This window comes from Balearica regulorum, chromosome Z, assembly GCF_011004875.1.
Source record: "Balearica regulorum gibbericeps isolate bBalReg1 chromosome Z, bBalReg1.pri, whole genome shotgun sequence".
NCBI lineage: Eukaryota > Metazoa > Chordata > Aves > Gruiformes > Gruidae > Balearica > Balearica regulorum.
Window position 1 is genome coordinate 82148548 of NC_046220.1, and position 10050 is coordinate 82158597.

General features: G+C 36.6%; 1 long non-coding RNA gene across 1 annotated transcript; it reads left to right on the forward strand.

Moving 5' to 3' along the window:
• Positions 1-3727: 3727 nt before the first annotated feature.
• On the forward strand, positions 3728-7837 carry LOC142599502 (uncharacterized). The gene is made up of 3 exons (XR_012833057.1): positions 3728-3785; positions 4068-4157; positions 6328-7837. It is a non-coding gene; the product is annotated as an uncharacterized LOC142599502 (long non-coding RNA).
• The last annotated feature ends 2213 nt before the right edge of the window (positions 7838-10050 follow it).

A 10050-nucleotide genomic window follows, 5' to 3' on the forward strand; every position in this document is an offset into this window, starting at 1 on the left:
TTTACAGTGTAGGTGTTTGCATCCAAGTTAGTTGCCCTAGAGATGTAGTCCATGCAGTCAATGGAGCTTGCAGTGCCTTTCACGTGACCAGAGTTTAGATGTATTTAATGAAATGAATAATGACTCCATTGACTATAATGACAAGCCTTCTTCCAAATATTGGTGCAACCTAGCAGACATAAACCCAGGTGTATCTGGTATCTGAAGCTAAGTCAGCTGAGTCCAACCTCTCCTTTTCTTAGGTTTCCCTCAAGAGTCATGGAGGACTAAGAAAGATATTTGCAGTCCTGTAATTTGACTCATACTGTGCAGACACTTGTTTCTTTTTATTGCATGTATGGAGGTCCTGTGGTGACTATTCTCCAGCCTTTGGAGTTATCCTTTAATAGTGAATGGGTGAATGGTACCACTTCTTCCAGAAGGTATTTCTGAGACCAAATCTGCAGTAGGTTTGTTCAGAGGGGGGTTAAGAGCATATTTATTTTTCTGAAAACTGCACAGCAAGGGCCATGATTCACTTTGTATAAACACATTAGACATAGTCATGTTAGTTGTCAGCAGAGAGAAACATGTATTTATGAAAGGTAGCTCAGGTCACAGGTGGTTTTGTGCATGGTGTAAATATTTGGGGGCCTAAGGAAAGGTACACACCAGGGAAAGAAGTTCCCAGCAGTGTCTGAAATGCTTCTCTGAAGCCCAGGCTCAGGTGTGCCACACGCAGAATAAGGCTGTGTAGCATGTCATTGGAGCAAAACGACCTGTCCAAAAATTATTTTTAACAGCATTTAGAAGAAGAAACAAAACTCTCAGAAAATCCCATTTACTTCATAACAGATAACAAAACAGCTAGAGAGCATGTTTCCAGTTTCTGAGTTTCAGTATGATGGTGCCTCTCTGTATCTGGGAAGTAATCCAGAGAAAACAGAAGGAAAAAATTGCTCTATTACACTTAAAAAGGTGTCTTAGAAATATTAATAATTAAATAAATAGCAGCAAGCATTGGATTTCACTAGAGAAGTACTGTACCTGTAGCTATTTAGTTCCAAAGTTCAGTATTTGTCCTGTGGAAAATGTTGCAAACATATATGTGTGCTTATGTGGTTATATATATGTGTGTGTACAAATAATATATTTTTTAAAATTAATAAAATAATCTATATAAATGCATACTGCACACATAATAATATGCTATATATGATACTATTATGCAATTATTATATAATATTAATACTATATTAATATATCTAATACTATATTTAAATGCTTAAACAATATTTGCCTATTTTAAAGTCAAGGTTGAATTGTCAAAAGAAAATAGACCAGCAATGCTAAACACAATTACAAACACTGAAAAACAGTAGATTCATTCTCCTTATGATACTTCAGATCCTTACGACCTTGGTTACAGTCGAGCAAAAAGACAATGAGTCTCTTGACCTTTCTTTGCAAAAGAAGTCAAAATTGTGTTTTCCAGTGAAAGAAATACAGAATAAATGACAAACTAAATTTATAAATTATCAAGAAGTGGCAGAACTGGATTCTGGAGATATCTATTCCATCTCACAATGTGATGTGGATCTATTTTCTGTAACCCTTCATGTGTCAGCTGAATCTTCATATTACTATGGTCACCCTGTCTGAGCTCAGGGTGGCACCTATGCTCTATCTTGCAAACTTCCTTAGCTCTCAGTGGAGCAGAGCAGACAACAAGCATCAGGCAGACATAGAAGTTATACTTATAGGGTGTTACTCTATTTATAAAGGTGCTAATTACTGGGACAATGTAAGAGGGAAAGATATTCCCAAACTAGAATTTTCTCTGCGAGATCAATACTTTGAACACTCAGAACTCTTGTTTCGCAAATCTCTTAAGTATTAGATAATGTGAGTAACGAGTTATACAAAGCCTTTTGGTTCCCCGCTCTCCCTGTACGAGTAAAACTTGTTAAGGAACAATCTTTGGGATTATTACAAAGGGGTTTATTTTACTACTGATGTCCTGTGAGAGAGATACATTGAAGTTTTGGGGCTCCCTGTCTGATAAGGAGTGTGACGAGGTTGTGGTAAGTCTCCAGGGTGAGCTCTGCAGCTCAGGGCCAGATGACTCTGGCGAGGCTCCCGTTTCCAACACATTCACGCCTTTCCAAAGGATCTGTTTTGGGGTGTATCTCCGTAATACCCGTGATCTTTCAGGATGGTTCACAGAAATGTACAAACTCCAGCCATGAATGTGCCTACCTGGGGCAATCTTCTAGCCTTTCAGAAACGGAATTAGGCATCTGCCACTACTGCGGTCTCTAGCTTTCCATATGATTAGCCCCATACAGCCCCACCACTACTCAATGAGAGATGCCCTCAGGGCACTTCTGTGAAGAATAGTTCCCACAGAACACTTTTTTGCCTTTGTCAGTCAATATCGGTATTAACTCACTGAACTCTTTTCATACATTCCCAGATAAGGTTCTTGCTTCAAAAGGGTTAGAGATGAGATCCATCTAACCTAGCTTTAGCCATCTAAGAATGAGCTATTCGTGCCAAGTGAACCAAGACTTCCAGCTGGCTTCCTGAGATATTCAAACCATTTTGAGTAGGACTAAACACTGTTGTGCATATGACCTTCCTGGTTCTAGGTTAATAAAGATAAATATTTAATGCTAGGGACTAAAGGTAAACATGGGTTCCTTTCTAGGGCTGAAAAATAAGAGCCATTTCCTTGCTAAAAAGTATCAGCAAGCCTTTGTACCTATGGAAACTTGTATAGAAAAAAAACAAGAGAGATATTATGCAGTTAGAGAGGAAAACATATTTTTTCATAATTACTTGATGCTCCAGTAAAACTGCTTCTTTCTAAGGAGACGCTCAGCCATGCAGGGGTTAAAGTTTCTTTTCACCACCTTCCTTTACAACTTAAAACTTAGGAACATGTGCACACTTATGCATGCAACAAACAAAGCCACTGCTTGCATTATAATCTCCTCAGGGACAGCCAACTGGGAAAGACAAATTTAGCAGTGTACTTCTGGCTTTTTTACATAGTGTAATGCCATTAAACTCAACAGCATGTAGACAATGAACATTACAACAAAATACTGATGCTGTTTATTAGCTGCCTGACTTTTTTTGAGAGGAAGCACATGTCACATTTGTTTCAGACAACCGCATCGGGGTCCCACAGCTCTGATTAAATATGTATCCTTTGTTCAGCTGCATCGGAGTCAGTTTTGGCCTACATATGCATTTTGTTAATATTTTAAATAGGAAAAACAACAAAGAGAGGAGAAATTAACAGTTGCTGAACTTCTCCAATTACCGCTAATCACATTTACACCCTGGGGTTTGCAGAATTAGAAATCAATTGGTGGCTTCCCCTTTCTACAGCAGGCAGTAAATGTGACAATTTAGAAAAAGGACTAGAAGACATCTCAATTCAGCCTGGACACCCTTGTAAATATCCCCCGGTGAATTTATTGCTTTGGTGTTTGATGTGACACAAAGATTATATGGCATCATTTACTAAAATGATAAAGCATTCTTTGTGATTGATACTGAAAAAATGTGGTACCATTCCTTTTTATATATAAATATATTTCTCTTTCCATTTAAACTGAGACATTTGAAAATTACATCCCAAGCAAAATTCTGCAGTGAAATCTTGCTGAAACATTTGATGGTAAAACACTTTTTCCTTTCAAGGTTATGAAAAATTAGTTCTAAGAAAGAACTGCTCCAAATACGATGAAGTCTGATTTCCCAGCATCTGATGGGGATTTAGCCACACCATATTGGTAAGAGAGTTACTGTCAGTGTCAGTTAGTATGATCTTTAATTGAAGAGTTTCTTCTTAAGTGTTTAGATAAACTCAAATTGGCCATGTATGTGTTTTGAACATCATAAATGATGAACCAGCAGGGTCAAGCAGTCCAAAGCTGCTTACAATTCCTTAATCCGGGAAAAGCCTTAGCGGGGGGCTGCCAAAGCACATTTTGCAATGAGTGCATGTAAATGCACACACATTTATAAACACATGGCTGCAGAGCTAAGCTCATATCCACTGTTTCTAATTGAAGGTGGAAAGAAAGGAGATCATCTGAGCAGAAATCAGTATTTGGGGAGAGAAAATAACCCTGTGGATAGTTCCTTGCACATGCAAGAAGGAGGTAAGAGCATAAATTAACGTGTCTGGCAAAAGGCTGCTATGGAGGAAAACCCTCATCCAGCTGAGCTTTTCGATTTTTCAAAATGCGGCTGAAAGTCCTATGTTTTCTAAGAGAATATGCAGTCCGAAAAACTTTCATAGAGTTTATCTGTGCATGTGTTTTTAGTACTTATTGAAACCAAGAAGCAGAGTGAAGCAAAGTGAAAAACAATGGTGAGGTGAGGAGGAAGAACGAGTCAACAAAACCTTTCTAAATTTGAAATACAGTTCATGTTCGCATTGTCTTTAAGCAAAAAACACAGACAACTTCTTAGTCCACTTGAGCCATATCATCTATTACTCAACAATAAGACTTAATCGCAGAAATTCTCTTATACTATTCCATGAATATATCTATTAACAAAATTCAAGGGATTTCCTCAAAAAATGATCTCATGAAGCATTCAGCCAGTTACATGGTTTTAAAATTATTTATCCAAAAAGTTTCTTAATAAGCAAGAGTGACATCTCCAATAAAATAACATACGACAGATATTACTCTACAGTTTAAGCAAAACTTTTTAACAGGAATGTTCTTATTTTGAAGGCCAAGATTTTATGTGATCACTAGAAGAAAATATACAACTGACCTGTTGTGAACTCAGACAAGTTGAGGATCCGTTTCAGAAAAGCAAAAATTACATCATCAGAACTATTTCCTTGAATCAGGGTATTCCTTTTTCTTCCTGTGTTATGCAGAAATAGTGGGGGTTTTGCTCTTAGTAGCAAAATGAGATGGTTGAAAAATATTCTACTTGACTTTTTAACAGTAATTGAATAAACTATCACTGAGTGGGAGATTCTCATATTTAAGACTACACATTGGATCCATGATAACATTTTAATAACATGCATAGTTAAATGGATTTTTTTTTTCTTAATCAAGAATCAAGAATAAGTGCAAAGAATAAATAAATCTCAGATAAACTGCTAAACAGTTTAAAGTTAATGATGTGATTGAAAGTTCAGAGGTTTACTCAAATCTAATGTATAACACAGTTTGTGTTTTGATCCTTATAATGTCATCTCCATATGCCTCTTTTTATATTTTTTGAATTGAGTCTCTTTCATACTGTGAGTCAGGCATGCCATCTAAAATTCAGATGTGAACCATTCTAATGATACTAAAATTAAAACAACTAAAGAAATAGTAGTGAGTTTCTTATATAATAAAATGACGAGGAAATATGAATGTTTTGCAAAGTATATCTATATGTCAGCCCACATTAGCTATATCCATGACCTTTGTTCTCAAAAGAGGTGGCACATTCCACCTTAAAATTTGGGCTAAGCTCTGTAAATACTTTGCCTATGTTTGTAGAAGTGTTCACGAATTTTTTTGAATCTTTCAGCAAATCTAACCTCAGTGTGAGATTTCTTAACACAATTTTCGTTTTCCAAGAAATATCTTACGCTGTCAACTGAATCTTCATGTCTTATGATGACAAAAATAAGGAGGAATTTTTTTAAACTACCATTTCAAATCCACCTCATACCTGTACTGTATTTATTTCATCAGCCCAGATGAAACTGAGGTGGTTGTTACTCGTAGCAGTTCATTATCTTGTGTCCTAGTCTTAAGATGAGAAAATGCCACCATAGTCACTGGTAGCCTGTTGGTTTACTGGCCGATTCAACAGCACGGTACAGGCTCATGTGCTTGGGAGGGTGAGTGATTGCACAGACCATGCTGTTTGCCATTTTTGCAAATTTAGAGAGAATTTTGGATCCATGGTATGATATACATATCATTTATGCTGATCATCAAGAATCTCTGTCTTGCTGTTTTGTATAGCAGCTAAACATCTAAATCCAGTGCTTTGCAAAACAAATAAAGAAATAAATGAGGGCATATGTGGGACAAACTTCTCCTTCCACCCCAGTAACTGTATGAAGTATTGCTTATAGGCTGGAATTCATCTCACCTAACTTTGGAGTCAGTATCTAGTTGTCTAATTCAGAATTTGACATCTAGGATCCCTCCATCATCATGGAGAAAAATACATCTGAAATCTCACAGGCATCTTGCTGGGACAAAATAAATTTCTATATAAATGTGTCTGTCTGTTGGATGTCACAAGACTGGGTGATGTAAATCAATGCCATGTATGTATAGGTGTGTTCTCTTGAAGTTCTTTCTCTTACAGGGCATTATTAGTATTGAATCTGGAAGCATATCCTGCATCATGTCTGAGAGCATGGAAATGTTTGGCTGTTCATACCTGGGAACAAGAGTACTGGAATCAGCAGCCAATTGTCAAGGCAAATCCTTTGAACTCATGGGTTTGACCCTGGAAACTGGCAGAAATCTTAATGAGCTCACAACCCCTGTGGGAGGAACACTCTTACAAAGCCTGGGCTGACGCCATAGAGGACCATAGATGTGATGACTGTGTTTTGTAATGACCCTACTATTCTCTTGGGAGCAATATTAGTGAGTATTATAAGTCAATGTTTTCTAGTAGTAGCCTTATTATTTATATTAGGAATTACAGGAATGAAATAGTCAAAACTTTAAACTTCAGCTCAGAAAATAGAGAGCTGGGGGGAAAAGTTTTAATGAAAAATAAACTTTTCTTTTTAATCACATTTATATCAATACAAGGAGGTGAGTTGTTCACAATGAATGTATCTCTAATACTGCATTTTCAGTCTCTGATATGGTGTCCCTGACCAGAGCTGACACTTTGGCAGGATTCTCCTGGTTTTTTTGTAGGAGGTTCCAGAATGGCCAATAAATAAAACTAACTATTCCCTAGAGGTATTAAACTGGCAGATTTTACAAGCAGTAACTTCACACACAATCAGAGCTAGGTCACTGCATGGAGTACCAGCAATCCCTCTTTTCTCTTCAAATCTTTTAAGCCAAGTTTCCATTATTGTGGTACACATCCCTCTCCTCCCCTTTGCAGTTTTTTTGTAGTACTACATACCTGGAGAGAGAGCCTAGAGGCACAGAGGGTGTATGCACACTAAGTGATGGAGTGAAATACAGATATATCCAAGCCAAAGCCAACCTTAGCAAACACATCCTTGGGAGTGAAGAACTCCATAAGCTTGCCCCAGAACTGTCTAATTGAGTAATTACAGATCTATTTTAACATTTCCAATTTAAATGCAGCCAACTTCTGTGTTTGTTCTGCCTTGCATGAGTTAGCACATTAAAAGACACATTGCATATCCTAGTCATCTCATAGCCCAAACAGATAGGTCACTTGCAGAATAATTCAGTATCTTGCCCTCTTCCCTTTAGCTAGGCAACCTCTTTTCCTCTAGTAAACTGGGAACAGATTTCTTGCTTGGCTAATTAGCTCTAAACCACCTTCTACCATATCACCTTCTACCATCACATCTTCAAGCTTGCCCCTTAAATATTATGTGCATGTTACTGAGATAATGAGTACAGATTTCAGATTCTTTACATTTTCCAAGTGGAAGAACTGATACAGAGAAATGTTAAGGTTAGACTTTGCCTTACCTAGCTTTAAAAGTCTCAGAGTTAGATCCCTGAGCTAGTAATTTCAGGCCACCTTTGTATTTATAAAGGAGCTGCAGAAGGCAATTATTCGACCTACCTTATGGTGACATGAATTGTCTTCCCTCGCTTTTGTTGATTATAAAAATCTATTAATGTGTGAGTGTAAATACATACGTATACTGTGTGTAGATAAAATTTTCATCAAAGCAAGTGAGCAACTGAAATGGTAGTTTATATTGCTTGACAGTATTTCAAAGTAGTCACTTCCTCATCTGAAGTCTTTTTGTTAAATTTTATCCATCGCCATTCTTTGGGTGCAAAAGCATAGTTCTGAAATGTGTCTTAAAGTGGATGTAGCTTAATCCACTAGGATTAAGACAAGCCAAGTTATGAAGTAGGTGTGATATTTTTAGTTGTTGTTGTTATTATTGCTAACCATTACAAAGGAACAAAAATGTTGTTAGATGCCTCTTAGAAGATGTGGAAAAAAAACAAGTGCTTGCATGAAGGCACCTGTACCTGTAAATGACAACAACACAATAAGTACTGTGGGATTCACCTGTACTAGAAAATTAAGCACACTCAGGACCACACTCTGGCAAGGAGGGAAGGTGTTGTGAAGAGCCTATATACTTATTGCTAAGGTCTTTTACCCTTCAAACTAGGGAGACCACCAGCTCTCTTTCAAGAATTGCCCCATAATATTTGAATTCCCAGATTCTTCAGAGGAAGTGCTTGGGACAGTTCTTTGCCAATGACCAATACCACATCAAGGAAAATTCCAGCAGTATAGATTTCACTTGATTGATCCTGAATTAGCAGTAGCATATTAATGAGAAAGCAAAGTTAAAAGGCAACCAGGATTTTGGAAGAATTTGCCTTATCTAAGCAAATTATTCTTATATATTTTCACTATCAATTTACATTTTTATATTATATCTCCTACTTATTGTTAGTGATATACTTCTTGGAGATGAGGAACTGACCACAAAGACATGACACAACCTCAGAATGAAGTCTGGAATTGAAATCATAACTCTTTCAATACAAAACATATTTTAAACCGTGTGAGTTCCCTTTCATCCACAAGCTGTCTTCAAATTCATTATCAGAATGGGAAATTAGTCACTCTTGAGGGACAGCATACCATACTATGTTGACTGCTGGTCTAACAATGCATGAAACAAAAGAAAATAAGGGGACAAAAAATATGAGAACTGGAAAACTGGTTACTAGAAAGTGAATAGAGTGTGATGGACCAAAAGGCTAAAAAAAAATAAGAGAAAAATAAAAAAATCAGAAAGCTAAGAAAGTAACTGAGTCAATGAGAAAGAAAAGATTAGGAAGTTCAGGTGAAGTAACATGTGATAAAATACTACTAAAAGTAACTACAAACATCCGTATGGTTAGTCGAGCTGTTTGAAGAAGAGACTGGTATATAGGCAAGTAAATAGCATCACTGAGGGAAAAGGGTAAAAAAAGAAAGAAGGAGAAAAAAAAAGATGTAGAGAAGCCACTGACTGTAATCCTTGATGATAATATTAACTGAAAATGAGAGGTCTTTATCCATTTATAGGTTAAAATAGCTGACTTCAGAGATTCACAATCTCGGTTTTCTACCTGTAGGTTTTAACTGGCAAAAATACTTCCTAAAACAGTGCCTTTAAAGTAAAAGATGTAAAATATTCAAAGACACTAGTGTAAAATTCCAGGAGGTGCTGTCTTTGTAAAGGGAATGTAGACAAAAATGTCATAGCATTCTGATATGTGGGGGCAGAACTGCAACATGTATAAGAGGTACATAATAAAGCACAACTTCTCTGAGACTGGATGATCTTACGGAAAGATTATTGTGAATAAATTACAAGATCAACATTATTCAATAAAATATATTTTGTATCTTAATCCAGAATGCATTGATTTCCTTTCATTAACTACAGAGAGCTTTGGATTAGTTCCCGCATGGAATAATTTTGCTCCCTTTGCAAGTAATTCCTGAACAAAAAAATGAGATACAATTCATGACATCACCTGTTACAAACTATTCATACAAACCTACTTAAAATCTAATAAGAAACTCTTAAATCAACACTAGACATGTTTAGCCTGAGACCTGAATTTAGATGGCTTCCAAGTTTCTCTAATGTTCAGCTTCATTAGAAACAAGGGGTGAAAATGAAAATGAAGTGGTGAGGGAAACTCACTTTTTTTTTTTTCCCCCTCTGCTCAGTTTTCTGTTGGATAAAATGTGCTCTGATTGCTTTGAATAAATAAAAAGAAAAACAGGGAGCTGGGGAAAAGTTTGCTGAATATCATTTGCTGAATGTGAAGCACAGAGACAAACCATGTGTGAGATCTGCAGAGGTTGAAAAGACAA